Below are 17,175 nucleotides of genomic sequence, written 5' to 3'. Positions count from 1 at the left end.
AAGGAAGTGGGTAGGGAGTTATATAGGAGGCCACTCCTCACTTTTTCCCCTAGTGCTGTCCCCTTCCAGACTCTCTCACCTGAATCTCTGCTGCCTCAGCGTTAGGATATTCAAACACAGAAACAAAGCTTTTGTTAAGAGTATGGGGTTAGAGCCTGGAATTTCGGTGTCGCTGTCCATGGTCCTGATCATCCTGTTGCTGTTTCTCCTGACCAAGGGACACCACAGATGACTTTTGTCCAGTTTAGCCAAAATAAAACAAATAAAAAAAAAAATTGTAAGTTAGTCATGGAAGAGACTGGATCACAAGCTGTAGATAAAGGCTGAGAGAAAGAGACATAGGCACCAAGAAATTACAAGGGAGAAACAAACAAAAAAATCGTTGATATTAATTTTCAAATAATCGCAGGTACCACAAATAAAACCACAAATCACCACAGACAAAACAGGTAACGACTGAAGGAGAGTATAACATTTGTGTCCAAAGCTATAGAATCATAGCAAGTCCTGACATAAACAAACACATTTAAGTGAGGTATGCAATATGCCAATCTGGTAAAATAAAACTCATTGGTTGAACTATGCCGAACAGCTCACAGTTTTCTTTGGCTAAGTATTTTCTACTTGAGAACATCTAGAAATTTAACAGTTTCATAGAGCTAATGTAATGGTGACTTATTTTGCACTTCATGTAGTTAATTCCATTATGTTTGGCAGTTCTACCATGTTTTCCAAACTACCCCTTGAAGAAATAACAGGTGGAACTGCCCTACATCTCCTCTGCTGTGTTTGTATGTCTCAATCAGGGTAATGGATAGCAAAAGAGATGGCTAGTAATGCTACAATATATCTTCTCCCATTTTTCCATAGCAATAGAATCGTCAATCAGGACTCTACAGAATTAAAATTATATTTCACAGCCTCCTAGCAGTGTAGGGTGGTCAACCTTCTCTCTCTCTCTCAAAGAAAAAAAAAAAAAGATGTCCTCTGTTCTCTTCTTTATCACCCTTATTGTATCTTGTAGCCTGCATCATCAATGACACAGGATAATATGAGGCTGAGGATTCTAGTCTAGGAGTAGTGGAGTTGTGAGTATGAAAGATCATGAGGGAGCAGAGCAGCCATAACAACCCTGGACTTAATTCATCCTGAATTTCATGTCAAAAGAAGATAAGCATGTATTTTTCTTCCTAAGCCACTGTCATTTTTTTTTCTGTTACTAGCAGCTGAACCTAATCCTAATTAATACACTATTCATCAGCATTTGATGAATGCACAGCAAATACTGGCTCATGTATATGAAAAAAAGAAAGGAATCTAAGGAAAAATAACAAACCAACAAGCAAAAGAGTTCCATTAGGTCCTGTTATTTTTCCATGAAGCAGGAATCCCCAAATATCTCCAAGCACTGGAACTAAAATTGCATTTTGCCAAAATAAATAAATTAAATAGCCTTTTAAAAATAATTTATTTACAACATGGAATTTCCTAAGAAACAATTTTCTTCTTCCAAACACTCTCTCCATTTTAACTACTGGCTCAGGAGAAATGCTGTGAGCTTCACAACAAACCTTTTAGGTGAATGACAATGAGAAGCTTGAAGTCACTGTCCAATAAAGGTGAGTTAGCCACCCTAGATTTTTAGGTCTCCAAAAAGAGATTGTGGGCTCTCCTTTCCTGGTGATATATGTGTAGACAATAAGCTGATTTTTTCGCACAAAACTTGGTATTTTCATGCAGCATTAAGAGTGGCCAGAATCACATTAACTCTGCCCCTTATGGAAATTGCTGTGACCCTTATTTCCTGCAACTGGACCAACTGTCAATTGTCTTTGAATGTGAAAGATGGTGGTGATCTCTTTGTATGCAGGCAGAATCTGTTTCAAAATGGACAACCAGTTGTGAATACTTTGCAGAAAGAGCCAGAATCCCCCTCCAAAGGCTCCTCCCTTCCCTCTTCTTATTGCCTAGAAAATGCCAGGAAAGTTTAAAATTAATGGTGACCAATTGAAAAAGAAAAGGAAATCAAAGAAACATTTATTCCCTGAGAAGCAGCCTTATTTCTTTCACCTTTACATAAGAGCACAGACGGGTTCTGTCAGCTCTGGTTTTTGTAGAGAGGATGGGAAGGAGAAAAGTCCACAGACAGGACAGAAAACATGTTTCCAGGTACACGCAATTTTTTAATTATTTTAAATCTGATAGAAATATAATACAAACCAGGACCATACACTTTTCTCAAGTTCTGTAAATGCTATTAATTTAAAAATCTCGGATTTTTAGGGTTAAAATCAAATACAAAAGAAATACATAGCAGTATTTTATGTACCAAAAACAAAAGTACATAATTCTCCCCTAAGAGGCTATAAATACCTCAATTCCTATCTACCTGGATACACAAATATTACTAGTAGCCATAAAGACTGCAGTCGCTGGAACAGGCATCCATGAGAAGATCAACATTCTTGGTGAGTCCACTTCAGAACAGCAGCTTAATGAGACAAAAGTATTTAGCTTCAGTCCCCACAGGGACCCCTTAGTTAATCCATAGCTATTGCTCTCCACCAACTGCTTAATTTCAGCCAAAATCTGATATTGTCTACAAGAGGGACTGAGAAAGAATGTGTGGGCAACTCAGGGCAAAGGCAGTCTCATTGTCAGAAAGACAAGACACAACATATGCCCTGTTAATTGGAGTTACTAATACCATCTTCCCTTGTATAAGAGACAAAGACAATTGTTATTAGCCATATGACTTTGCTATCTGAGCAGTTTGGTCTGAGTCAACTCCAAAACAAGAGAGGTGGCAGAACAAGATGGCAGAATACAAGGCTCCACCAAAGATTCCTCCCACAATGACATTAATTTAACAACTATCTACACGAAAAAACACCTTCCTAAGAACCCACAATCAGGTGAGTACTCACAGTACTTGGTTTTAACTTCATACTACTGAAGTAAGCACTGAACTGATTAGGAAAGGCAGCCTCAGATTGCCAATGCCACCCCTCCCCAATTCTCTGGCAGTGGCTGTGTATCAAAGAGAAATCTCTGTGCTAGGGAGAGGGAGAGCACAGAATTGTGAGAACTTGCACTCAATTTAGTGCTGCCCTGAAACTGCAGAAAGCAAAACCAAGCTGAAAGCTGACACCCATCTATGGAGGGAGTATTTAAACAAGTTCTAGACAAAAGGGAATTGCTCATCCCAGCAGCTGGAATTTGAATTCCAGCAAGCCTTGCCACCATGGGCTAAAGTGCTCTGGGGCTCTAAATAAACTTGAAAGGCAGTCTAGGCCACAAGGACTGTGACTCCTAGGTACTAACCTAGTACTAACCTAGTACTAACTAGTACTCCTAGTACTAGTGCTGAACAGGTCTCAGAGCCAGTGGACTTGCATGATATGTATCCCATTGAGATACCAGCTGGGGTGGCTAAGGGAGTGCTTATGCCATCTTTTCCCCAACCCCAGGTTGCACAGCTTGTGGCTCCAAAAGAGTTCCCTCCTTCTATTTGAAGAGAGGAGAGTAGAGGGAAGAGTAAAATGGACTTTCTTTTGCATCTTGGATACCAGCTCAGCCACAGTATGATAGGGCATCAGTCAGAATAGTGAGGCCCTAGCTCCTGGATGACATTTCTAGACACACTCTGGGCCAGAAGGAAACATGCTACCTTGAGGATAAAGACCCAGTACTGGCAGAACACATCACCTGCTGACCAAAGAGCCCTTGGGCCCTGAATAACCAGCAGTAATACCTAGGTAGTATGTCATGGGCCATGGGCGAGACTCTGAGACTTGCTGGCTTCAGGTGAGACTCAGCACATTCCAAGCTGTGGTAACTATGGAAAGAGACTCATTCTCCTCAAGAAAATAACAAGGCAAAGTAAAGAAGACTTTGTCTTGCACCTGCAGTATTAGCTTGGTCACATAGGGGTAGAACAGCAAGTGGGCTATTGGGTAATTCCAGGCTTTTGCTCTTGGTGGCATTTCTGCATCTACCCTGGGTCAGAGGAGAGCCTACTGCCCTGAAGGATGAGTCTCGGGTCAGGCAGCGTTCACCACAAGCTGACTAAAGAGCCTTTCGAACTTAAGGAAACATCAGCAATAGCCTGACAGTACTCCCTATGGACTTGCTGGGATCATGGCCATGCAATGAGACTCTTCTGCCTGTGGAAGTGGGAGGGAAGAATGGAAAGAACAGAGTCTTATGGTTTGAATGCAAGCTCAGTCACAGTACAACAGATTATCAGGTAGACTTCTAAGGTTTTTACTATAGTCTCTGGATCCCAGATGGCACATCTGGACCTGCCTGGAGCCTGGAGGAACTCATTGCCCTGAAGGGAAGGACACAACACTGTCTCACTTTGCCACCTGCTGATCAGCTCGGGGCCTTGAGTGAACATAGGTGGTAGCCAAATAGTGGTTACAGTGGGCCTTGAGCAAGACCCTGTGTCATGGTTGGCTTTGGGTCTGACCCAGCATGGTCCCAGTGGTGGTGGCCACAGGGGTGTTTGTGTCACACCTTCCCCAGTCCCAGCTGCAGGCAGCTCAGAGAAGAGAGAGAGAGGCCCTGTTTGTTTGGGAGAAAGTAAGGTGAGAGAACAGGGGTCTCTGCCTGGTCATCCAGATAATTCTTCCAGATCTTATCCAAGACTATCAAAGCAGTATCTCTATGAGTATGCAAAAACTACAGAGTTACTGGGCTTAGGGTGCCCTCTAATGCAGATACAGCTTAGATCACAACACTCACATCCTTTTGAATACCTGGAAAGTCTTCCCAAGAAGGATGGGTACAAACAAGCCCAGAAAGCAAAACTACAAGAAATAACTCTCCAATTTACAGACAGTCAAACATCCAGAAGCATCAAGATCACTCAGGAAAGCATGATCTCACCAAATGAACTAAACAAGGCACCAGGGACCAACTCTGGAGAAAAAGAGATACGTGACCTTTCAGACAGAGAATTCAAAAGAGCTGTGTTGAAGTAATTCAAAGAAATTTAAGATAGCACAGAAGGAATTCAGAATTCTATCAGACAAATTTAACAAAGACATTAAAATAAAATGAATCAAGCAGAAAATTTGAAGTTGAAAAATGCAACTGACATACTAGACAATATATCAGAGTCTTTTAATAGAATAATTGATCCAACAGGAGAATTAGTGGCTTGAAGCCATTTGAAAATACACAGTCAGAGGAAACAAAAGAAAAAAAGAATAAAAAACAATGAAGCATACCTACAGGATCTAGAAAATAGCCTCAAAAAGGCAAATCTAAGAATTATTGGCCTAAAAGAGGAAAGAGATAGGGGTAGAAAAGGATAATAACAAGTAACTTCCCAAACCTAGAGAAAAATATCAATATCCAGGTACGAGAAAGTTATAGAATAGCAAGCAGATTTAACCCAAGCAGATTTTGCCTACCTCAAGGCATTTAATAATAAAAATCCCAAAGGGCACTATATACTGTGGTGTGTAAACTACTATGCTAAATATAGAGACTAAATGAATCAATCAAAAATAAAAACTACAACTTTTCAAGACATAGTACAATCAGATATGAATAGAAACAAAAAACAGTTAAAAAGTGGAAAAATGAAAATAAGGTATAGAGTTTGTATTCATTTTCTTTTCCTTGTTTATGCAAACATTTTTGTTATTAGCTTAAAATAATGGGTCACAAGATATTATTTTCAAGCCTTATAGTAAATAACCTCAAACTGAAAAGCATACAATGAATATATACACAAAAAAGTAAGAAATTAAATTGTACCACCAGAGAAATCACCTTCACTAAAAGGAAAATGAGGAGAGAAAGAAGACCATAGAACAACCAGAAAGCAAATAACAAAATGGCAGAAGTAAGTTCCTACTTATTAATGATAATGTTTAATATAAATGGAAAAACTCCCTAATCAAAAGACATAGAGTGGCTGCATGAATAAAAAAAAAAGAAAGATCCAATCATCTGTTGCCTAGAAGAAACATACTTCATATAAAGGTGCATGCAGACCAAAAATAAAAGGACGGGAAGATATTCCATGTTAATAAAAATGAAAAAAGAGCAGGAGGAGCTATGCTTATATCAGACAAAGTAAATTTCAAGACAAAAACCATAAGAAAAAACAAAAAAGGTCATTATATAATGACAAAGAGGCAATTCAGCAAAAGAATATAACAATTGTAAATATATATGCACCCAATGCCGGAACACCCAGATACCTAAAGCAAATATTATTAAAGCTAAAGTGAGAGACAGGCACCAATACAATAATAGCTCGAGACTCCAACACTATACTTTCTGCATTGGATAGATACTCCAGACAGAAAAACAAAGAAACACTGAACTTAATCTACACTATAGACCAAATGAACCTAATAGATATTTATAAAACATTTCATCCAATGGCTTCAGAATACACATTCTTTTCCTCAGCACATGGATTATTCTCAAAGGCAGACCATATGTTAGGTCACAAAATAAGTCTTAAAACGTTTTTAAAAACCCTGAAAATATATCAACCATCTTTTCTTCCACACTGGAATAAAATTAGAAATAAATAACAAGAGGAATATTGAAAACTATAGAAACACATGAAAATTAAACAATACATTCCTGAATGACAAGTGGGTCAATGAAGAAATTAAGAAGGCAACTGAAAAGTTAATTGCAACAAATGAAAATGGAAACACAGCATACTAAAACCTATGAGACACAGAGGAAGCAGCACTAAGAGGGAAGTTTATAGTTATAAGTGCCTACATCAAAAAAGAGAAAAAACTTCAAATAAATAACCTAATGATGCATCTTAAAGAACTAGAAAAGTGAGAGAAAACCAAACCCAAAACTAGTATAAGAAAATAAATAAAAATAAGAGCAGAAATAAATGAAATTGAAATTAAAAAATAAAACGCAAAAGATCAAGGAAACAAAAAGTTGTTTTTTGAAAAGACCAACAAACTTCACAAACCTCTAGCCAGACTAAAAAAAAAAGAGAGAAGACCCTAATAAATAAAATCAGTGATGAAAAGGGACATATTACAACTGACACTGCAGAAATTCAAATGATCATTAGTGGCTACTATGAGCAACTATATGCCAATAAATTGGAAAGTCTAGGAGAAATTGATAAATCCCTAGACACATCCAACCTACTATTGAAACATGAAGAAACCTAAAACCTGAACAGACCTTAGTAAGTAATGAGATCAAGTAAAAAGTATCTCAGCAAAGAAAAGCCCAAGACCTGAGGGCTTCACTGCTGAAGTCTACCAAACATTTAAAGAAGTAACACTAATCATACTCAAACTATTCTGAAAAACAGAGGAGGAGAAATACCTCCAAACTCATTTTATGAGGCCAGCATTATCCTGATACCAAAACCAGACAAAGACATTAAAAAAAAAAAAAAAAACTACAAGTTAATATCACTGATGCATATTGATGTAAAAACCATCAACAAAATACTCGCAAACCAAATACAACAATACATTAAACAGGTCATTAATTATAATGACATGGATTTTATCCCAAGAATGCAAGGATGGTTCAACATAGGTAAACATTAATGTGATACATCATATCAACAGAATGAAGGGAAAAAAATGATCATTTAAATTAATGCTGAAAAGGCATTTCACAAAATTCAACATCCCTTGATAACAAAAAAAAAGAAAAAAAAAACTCTCAAAAAAACTTGGTATAAAAGGAACTTATCTCAACATAATAAAAGCCATATATGATTAACCCATAGCTAGTATCATACTGAATGGGGAAAAACTGAAAGCTGTTCTTTAGGATAAGGAACACCACAAGGATGCCCACTTTCACCACTGTTACTCAACATAATACTGGAAGTCCTAGCTAGAGTAATCAGAAAAGAGAAAGAAAGAAAGGACATCCAAATTGGAAAGGGATAAGTCAAATTATCCTTGTTTACAGAGGATATGATCTCATATTTGGAAAAAGACTCCACAAAAATACTATTAGAACTGATAAACAAATTCAGTAAAGTTGCAGGATACAAAAATGGCATACAAAAATTAGTAGCATTCTATATGCCAACAGTGAACATTCTGAAAATGAAATCAAGAAAGTAATCCCATTTACAATAGCCAAAAATAAAATTAAATAGCTAGAAATTAGCTTAACCAAAGATGTGAAAGATCTCTACAATAAAAACTATAAAACACTGATGAAAGAAATCGAAGAGGACAGCAAAAAATTGAAAGATATTCCATGTTCACGGATTGGAAAAATCAACATTGTTAAAATATCTATACTACCCAAAGCAATCTGCAGATTCAATGCAATCCCTATCAAAATATCAATGACATTCTTCACATAGATGGGAAAAAAAATCCTAAAATGTATATAGAATCACAAAAGACCCATAATAGCCAAAGCTCTTCTAAGCAAAAAGAACAAAACTGGAAGAATGACATTACCTTATTTTAAATTATACTACAGAGTTACAGTAACCAAAAACAGCACAGTACTGGCATAAAAACAGATACATGGATTAATGGAACAGAATAGAGAACCCAGAGATAAACCCATACATCTACAGTGAACTCATTTTTGACAATGGTGACAAGAATATACATTGAGAAAAGGACAGTCTCCTCAATAAATGATGCTGGGAAAATTGGATATCCACAGGCAAAAGAATGACACTAGACCCCTAGCTCTTGCCATATACAAAAATCAAATCAAAATAGATTAAAGACACAAATCTAAGACCTCAGACTATGAAATTACTAAAAGAAAACATTGGGGAAAACTCTCCAGGAAATTGGACTGGGCAAAGATTTCTTGAGTAATATCATACAAGCACAGGCAACCAAAGCAAAAATGGACAAATGGGTTCTCACCAAGTTAAAAAGGTTCTGCAGAGCAAAAGATATAATCAACAAAGGGAAGAGACAACTCATAGAATGGGAGAAAACATTTGCAAACTACCCATCTGACAAACGATTATTAACCAGAACATATAAGGAGCTCAAACAACTTTATATGAAAAAAATCTAATAATTCGATTTAAAAATGGGCAAAAGATCTGAATAGACATTTCTCAAAAGAAGACAAATGGCAAACAAGTGTATGAAAAGGTGCTCAACATCATTGATCATCAGGGAAATGCAAATAAAAATTATAATGAGATATCATCTCACTCCACTTAAAATGGCTTAAATCCAAAAGTCAGGAAATAACAAATGCTGGCAAGAATGTGGAGAAAAGAGAACCATCATAAATTTTTGGTGGAAATGTAAATTAATATAACCACTAATTTACAGTGGAGAAGTTTGGAGTTTCCTCAAAAAACTAAAAATTTAGCTACCACACAATCCAGCAAACTCACTCCTAGATATGAGCCCAAAAGAAAAAAAATCAGTATATTGAAGAGATATCTGCACTCTCATGTTTATTGCAGCACTATTCACAACAGCTAAGATTTGGAAGCAACTGAAGTGTCCATCAACAGATGAATTGATAATGGAATGTGGTACACAGACACAATGGAGTACTATTCAGTCACAAAAAAGAATGAGACCCTGTTATTTGCAATAACATGGATAGAACAGGAGGTTATTGTGTTAAGTGAAATAGGCCAGGCACAGAAAGACAAAGTTTGCATACTATCATTTATTTGTGAAAGATAAATATGAAAATATTTGAACTCATGGAGATAGAGAACAGAAAGATGGATACCAGAGGTTGGGAAGGGTAGTGGTTTGGGGGGAGTGGGGATGGCTAATGGGTACAAAAAAGTAGATAGAAAAAATTAATAAGACCTATTTCCTAGCACAACAGGGTGCTTATAGTCAAAAATGATTTAATTGTACATTTTTAAATAACTAGAAGATATAATTGGATTGTTCATAACACAAAAAATAAATGCTTCAGGTGGTGGATACATTTATCCTGATGTGATTATCACATGCTGCATGGTTTATCAAAATATTTCATGTAAGCCATAAATATATACACCTATTATGTACCCACAAAAAATAAAATAAATAAAAATAAAATATAAAAAAGAAGATAAGAACTGTCAATTGGTAACATTATTTTTTTCCAACAGAGATTGCTTTTTTCCCCCGATAGCTTAGAAACATAGAAAAGTGATGGGAGCAAAAAGCAGAGGGAAAATGACTCTACTGACTGACGTGGTATATGGGGTTGATGTGTGCAATTGAAGCTACAATATTTTCTAATTATTTACAATGCTTCTTGTAAGCTCAAGGCTGATATTCTGGTTTTTGTAGGCTGCTTCACCACCTTTGTGTATCTCCCTTTTCTCTTTCTTACCAATGCCAGATATTAATCTCATTTAGGATTTCCAAAGAGGAACAGAGTAAACCACAGATTTAATGAGAAATTTGAGAAATGACTATTTTACTTCCTTTTCTTCCTCCTTTTCGCTGCTCCCCAAGGAGCTGGAAACTCTGCTGAAGTATGTGTGGAGATGGTAAGAATTCTGTAAACTCTGTTCCCTGGTCCCTGAGTACTTAGAAAATCCCATTCCTACCCAATGTGCATACAGAAAAACATTAAATTTCTCATAATTAAAACTCCACTTGCAATCCCCAGTTGTGTTACACTATATCATCCATTTAGCTTTATTGTGATTGATCTGTGTCAACTTTAACTATACTCACAAGGAAGTCAATAAATAAAGATCAATAGTTTTTTATTTCTTCACCTTTTTTTATTAGAAAGTACAGATAAGTTAAATAACACCAGTAACAGCAGTAGCACAGAGCCTCCCTCAGCGCTTTACTTGGTAAAAACTATACTAAAACAAATCAGATTTAAATTCACAAATGGGCATTCTTTGTCCTCTGTCATTAAGTAGCCTTTGGCACTTTTAAATGCAAACATTGAAACAAACAGGGTTTGCATATATTTGTCCTCTCTGAGATACTTTTTTATAGTATTATTTACAGTGAACCTTGTATTCCCCAAGATCATGAGCTTTTGTAGCTCCGGTTTAATGTATTAAACACTTAATCGAGACTGTGTAGCTAGCACTCTATGGATGCAGAAGGTTCATGTTCAGATGGACAAGTGATTAATTCCTTGTTCAAATAAGGGAGGGGGCACCTTGACCATGCTTTGTGTGGATTCAAAGATGTGATGGCTGAGAATCTGGGGATAATCCAGTTGTGTGTAGAACTCATCAGGCCCAGAGCTACAACCAGATCATGGAGAGCTCTGCCTTGTCAGATACTAACACTTAGTTGTCAGATCTTGAGGAAGTCTGAGGTGGGGAAGATGGGAGGAGGCAGTGAGGAAAGAGTGGTTCTAAGAGTAGGGTTTGGGATTTCAGGGTAATGGCAAGAACGCATTCCCATGGAGCATAAATGATCTAACATTCATTGGGGAAGGAGTCCAATATCTTGAAAATGTAAATGACCACACAGGCGTAGGACAGCTACTGAATGTCAGCCAGCCCTTGAGAGAAGCAAGAGCAATATTCACAAGACAAAGGAACGGAAGTGTGACTATCACCAACTTGCCTCACTTGAGAAAATAAGATTTCCACTATGTGATCTTTGTAATGATTAATGGGAGATTGAAACCTGTTAGCCAGTTTCTTACCCATCAAATTCATTTTAGATAGTGTTTACACATAGAAAATAATCATTTCACCTATTTATTACCCATGTGTTACCTCAGTCTGGCCTCAAAATGTATAAAATGAAATATGAAATAAATTGAGAAAAGTGTATCTTTGTATTTTAAGTTCCAGCTCTCTCTAAAATCAGCATTACATGCAGCCACCTCCTTTTGTATACTGCCACCTGGATGGCTGATGGTACCAAAAATGAATCCCACCTAAATATATTAATTTTATCTCCAAACTGTGTTCTCCTCTTGTTCCTGATTTTGAAAGAAAGGAATCCCCATTCTCCTAGTAACTCGCATGTAAAATATACTCAATTTCTTAATGCTGCTTCTGCCTTTTTCCCTGCATTTAATGAGTACAATGGAATATCTCTTTCATTAATCCCTTAATTCACTTTGATAAAAATTAAAGTGTCAATATGAAAAATACTAATAAAGAGCCACATCCTCTGTCTTGAGAGATGTTACTGCTTATTATGGGCAATAAGCAAGCACATAAAGAACTGTATATGACACAATATATTATACAAAAATGCCACAAAACAAGCATGAATGCAACATCATGAATACAAAATGTGGAGAGGAACACAGTTGAGGGTTTCAGGAGCACTGAGAGAAAACATGGAGCTTGAAGAGCAGGGAAAAATTTAACAGAAGGAGAGAGATGGCAGAATGGGAGAAACACCCAAGAGGATATGGAAGAATAGCCCTGGGCAAGGGGAAAGAATAAGAAGAGATGAAATTGGTTTTAGAAACAATGCAACTACTTTTGCTAAAAGGAAGCGTTTCTGTAGAACAGAACAGTAATGAGGAGTAACACCCAAATGTTACATTGAATTCATGTTACAGAGGGCCTAGAATCCAGGCAGAGGCAACTGTGTAAAACTGTCTTCTCAGCCAGAGAGTCCCTGAAAGTTCATGCTAGGACAGTGCATGGTGCTGCTATGGATGTGGGAAAAATTGTTCTCTTTCTTATACGCTACTGATAAAATATGGATTCCTAAGCATGTTGGAAAACAGTTTGTCAATATTCATTAAAAATAAAGACTTTTATCTCAGGAATTGTTCTTCTGTGATTCTATCCTGTAGAAATATCAGTCCACAAGGATATATTACAAACACATTTATTGGGCAACTTTTTAAATTGGTTTAAAAAAGTGGAGCTGGGCAAGGTGGCTCACACTTGTAACCCCAGCACTTTGGGAAGCCAAGGCGGGCACAGATAATTTGAGGTCAGGAGTTCGAGACCAGCCTGGCCAACACGAGGAAACACCATCTCTACTCAACAAAAATTAGCCGGGTGTGGTGGTACATGCTTGTAGTTCCAGCTATTTGGGAGGTGGAGGCAGGAGTATTGCTTGAACCCAGGAGGCAGAGATTACAGTGAGCTGAGATTGCTCCATTGCATTCCAGCCTGTGTGACAGAGCAAGACTCTCAAAAAAAAAAAAAAAGGTGGGCGGGGGGGGGGGGGGGGAACATAATCTGAGTAATCATCAGTGGGGAAACAACTGAATAAACGTGTTTATTTATATCATAATATAGTATTCAATTCATATTATCCAGGTCCTTTTGATCTTAAGGGCATCCATGATATATGTTTAAAAAGCACATTTCATATTCATACATACATATATACATAAATATATGTATACACACATACATATATAAATTATCTATGTAAAACAAAAACAAAATCGCTATATGATTAAATAAAATGTGCATAAATCAATGTATGAAAGACCATGAAACTTAAACTTCTGGTAGAAGATAGAACAAGAAAGGGATGTTTATCATAGATCCTGCTTTCTGCAGGAAATTTTTCAGAAAAACTAAAATGGTTAGCTTTTGAGAAGGTATTAACTAATATTAGTGTTCAATAATGTTCAGTATGTATTTTACTAAGAGAAGAAAAATCAAATTGCAAAACAGTATGTATGTATAGCATAAACCCAACTCATATATGCTTCTGTATACATGAAAAACAGTCTGAATATACACCAACATATTAAAGACATCTCTGTGTGTATGTATGTATGTGCATTTCTTTCTCTTTTTTACTGGCATATTTTCCAGGTTTTCTTTTATTCATTAGACACATTTATTAGAGGACCTCCTGGATGCCAGACACTGTTCTAAACTCTTCTTCCCTACTTCAAACTGGCATCCAAGTATCCTAAACGGTAAGTGCTATGTTTTCTCATGTTCACTTTGACCATTGTGATAAATATGGTGTTTAAAATGTGATAGGAAATCAATAAATATCTACTGATTAATTGAATAAATGGATGAACTTAAGCAACTTGTTCAAGGCCACTCACCTAGTATGTCTCAAAGCTTGGATTAGATGCCTTTATGTCCCACTTGATAGAGACGATTTGACACTTTCTAGAGGGCATAGAGTAGAAAGTTAACAGAGGAACTTTTCTAATATTTTAAAGCAGAGGCCTTCTATAAGGATACATAACCCCCCAAATTCTGAGAGGATTACTGGCATGCCTTGTCCCTAGAAAGTGAGCACAGGTGCTGAGGAAATTAAAATCAAATGTCTATAACTAAAATGTCAGAATAATCATTTACCATGGTATTATGTGTTTTGAGTAATGTGAATCTTTTTTTTGTTGTTGACCGTCTCTCTTATCCTGAGTTTTTAGTTCCCATATATAAACGAAACATCTTCCTGAAAGAGCTTGGATCTATTTGCCAATGGGTTTATGATTCATGTTTATATAGGTTGTAAATCCTTTTCAGGAATTACAAAAATACCTTGCTTTGCTTTTCCTAAGCTGTTTGTTTTTGCTATTACTTTACATATTGTTCTGTGTGTCCAAGATACCAGAGACCTGTGTATTTGGCTCAGCAAATGTCCCCTCTACATTTTCTAAATTAATGTTGAATACCAGAGTTCATAAATTGTAACAAAACCAACATTTCATTCCATGTGGGTTTTCTAACCAACTCTGTGAGTCAAATGTTTAACCTAAAACAAATATCCAAAGCATTACCTGCATACAGTGAAGTATAACTTCTTGAAAGATGAGATTTCTGGGTACCTACATTTGGTAAAAAATAAAATTGTCATCATTTGCTACCTATTTCAGAGAGTGGTTGAGTCAAATGTATAATAGAGATGAAAGCATTTTGTAAAGTTTCAAGCACTGTGCATGTGTAAATAATGACATTAATTTGACTTGTCTTATTTGCTTTGGTCCATGTCTCCATAATTGACAATGGTTAAATTAACATATATCATCATCTTTGGGATCTTAAAGTTACATTCATTTCCATGGAATTTGACTGATCACATCCATATAATATGATTGTCCCAAGTCCTCCTCCCATTTTTTAGGGCCATATTTCTCTTTAAATGTCCTAATGAAATGATTCCACCCAGTCCTACACATGGAAAAGCAGTTCGATCCCCAACATATTTGGGATTGTCCAGGAAAAAAAGAGGAGTCCTACTTTCTTGGTCACTGCCATTGATTCCTTTACATACACAGTCATGCCTTCTCAGACTACTCCGCTTTCCTAGACCACTTTACCCAACCATGTGTATCCTCATCTCTGCGCTTTTCACTCTCCCAGGCACTGTATTGGTACAAGGCGATTGTGTGTGCCTAACTTTAATTTTCAGTTTGAGTAAAATAGAAGAGAACATGGTATAGCACGAAATAAGAACAACCTAAAACAGAAAACCAAATATCATTAATCTTTAAGTCCTTTGGCCATCCGTGCCCCAGGAAATTTCTTACTGGTCATTTTGTTCCCTAGACACTGAAGCAAAAGGCTCTTGCCCCTCTCCTTTATTGACTGCCACTGTAAAATGCAAATTATAAATATTTTTTAAATTACTTGTTGAATACTTTTTACAAAACCATGTGATTACTTTCTCTTAATTATTTTCATTAAGTTCAAAGGAGTCTTTCTTCCTCAGGAAATAGAACTCCTCAGAGTATTTTCCTAAACAAATATGCCACCTACCTCTAAATCTCATCGACTTTAGCATTACAAAGATTTTTACATTTTTATTTATTTATTTTTGGTAAACCTCTCAAAGTTCAAATTCTTCAGTAGGGTGGTAGTGGCTGTGATGCTGATAAGCAGTTCTCATTAGATGTTTCTTTTCTTTCCTAAAAAAGGAATTTAGAAAACTTTCAAAGCTATAAGAAGTCTTGTCCTTTATATAAAAAATTCTGCAGAGGTAAGAGGTGGAAGAGGCATGAGACTGGGGCATGGATATCTAATACTTTCCAAAGTCTCTGAAATTACATCAAGGAATCACAATACCTAAGGCTGCTCTTGGAATCAATCTCTTCAAAGCAATGTCAGCTTACCAAGATTCCCTGGGTAATGGTCTTCTAAAATATGCAAATTCCATAGATGAAGTATCTAGTTACGGGCACTATTTATAGTAATGTGATGAATCTACCAGCCCATCACAAGTGACTGTGCTTGGAAAGTAGCAAAGAGTGTCATTTTCATTTCCATGTATTTACTTAAATAGTGGTAGTTATAATTTTTTGTGCATACCATGTATTAGACTTGTAATATAGTTTACACAGAATTTCTTTGATCCTCAAAACTGGACAAGGTGCATATTGCACGTTATTCCTCCTTTTTTCAGACACCTGACTTTTCCAGAGATACCTAGCTGAAACGTAGTGTGGCTCCAAAGCCCATATTCTCCCCAGTACATCATGCTGCTGCCTTTGTGTTTCTCAGCCTGGAATAGACTGATCACCCATACCTGTGTTCCCTCCAATTCTAGGTTGTATTGCCAAGAGAAGCTCTAAGGGGCAGGGCCCAAGAAGGCATGACTGTCCTCTCTGACATCTACCTTAAAGGTTGACTGCATCCCACTTCTCTCTAGAACCATTTATGAATCTGTCATTCATAAATTTGTCCAAACCCTTTTAAAATCCATTTATATTTCCTGCCAGTATCACCTTTTAGGATAATGAGGTCCCTCGTTTTATTGCCCACCGTGTGAATTAGTGTTATCTTTCATTTGTCCTTAGCTGACCTCCATCAAGTTGCAGAGAGCACCGCCTCCTCATTTGCCCCGGGCTAATGGACCCTTAACTATCCTTAGATCGTCCATCTAAGATGACAGAACGTTTAGAACAAGAACATGATCGTCCCCACGAATCACAGCATTCCTTGGCAACCAAATGGTAAGTGTTGGGTGGTATTGGGATTTGGCAAAATGCTTCCTTCCACCTGAAATAAGGTATACAGTGTCTTCAGAGGCTGCTGACCAAACAGCAAGGCCCTCAAAGGCCCTGTATCAGCACATCTCCGATGCCAATCAGATTGAGGGGCTCTCCATATGAATTTCAATGAGCCCTTACATTGTTGCCATCAGATAAAGTAAGGCCCTGATAAAGGATGGAGATTCAGTCAATGTTTAGAGTAAATTAGGATCACAGCTGTGAAGGCATTATGTTATACAGAAACACAAGACTGGATTCTGACCGAGGAGCAAGTGATAGCCCATCCTTGGAAATAGGATGCACAGCAGTCACAGGACAAGGAGAAAACCT

General features: G+C 37.0%; 1 long non-coding RNA gene across 1 annotated transcript in view; it reads right to left on the bottom strand.

The window, feature by feature from the left end:
- The window catches only part of LOC103876972, a 202,718-nt gene extending 197,744 nt beyond the window's left edge, over positions 1–4,974 (bottom strand). Inside the window, exon 1 of the long non-coding RNA XR_002516659.2 lies at positions 80–4,974. This is a non-coding gene — a long non-coding RNA (uncharacterized LOC103876972). The remainder of the gene's footprint in view (positions 1–79) is intronic.
- Between the last annotated feature and the right edge of the window lie 12,201 nt (positions 4,975–17,175).

Source organism: Papio anubis, chromosome 14 (assembly GCF_008728515.1).
Source record: "Papio anubis isolate 15944 chromosome 14, Panubis1.0, whole genome shotgun sequence".
Taxonomy (NCBI): Eukaryota; Metazoa; Chordata; class Mammalia; order Primates; family Cercopithecidae; genus Papio; species Papio anubis.
The sequence above is the reverse complement of the archived record's forward strand: the minus strand, read 5'-3'. Positions and strand labels throughout refer to the sequence as shown.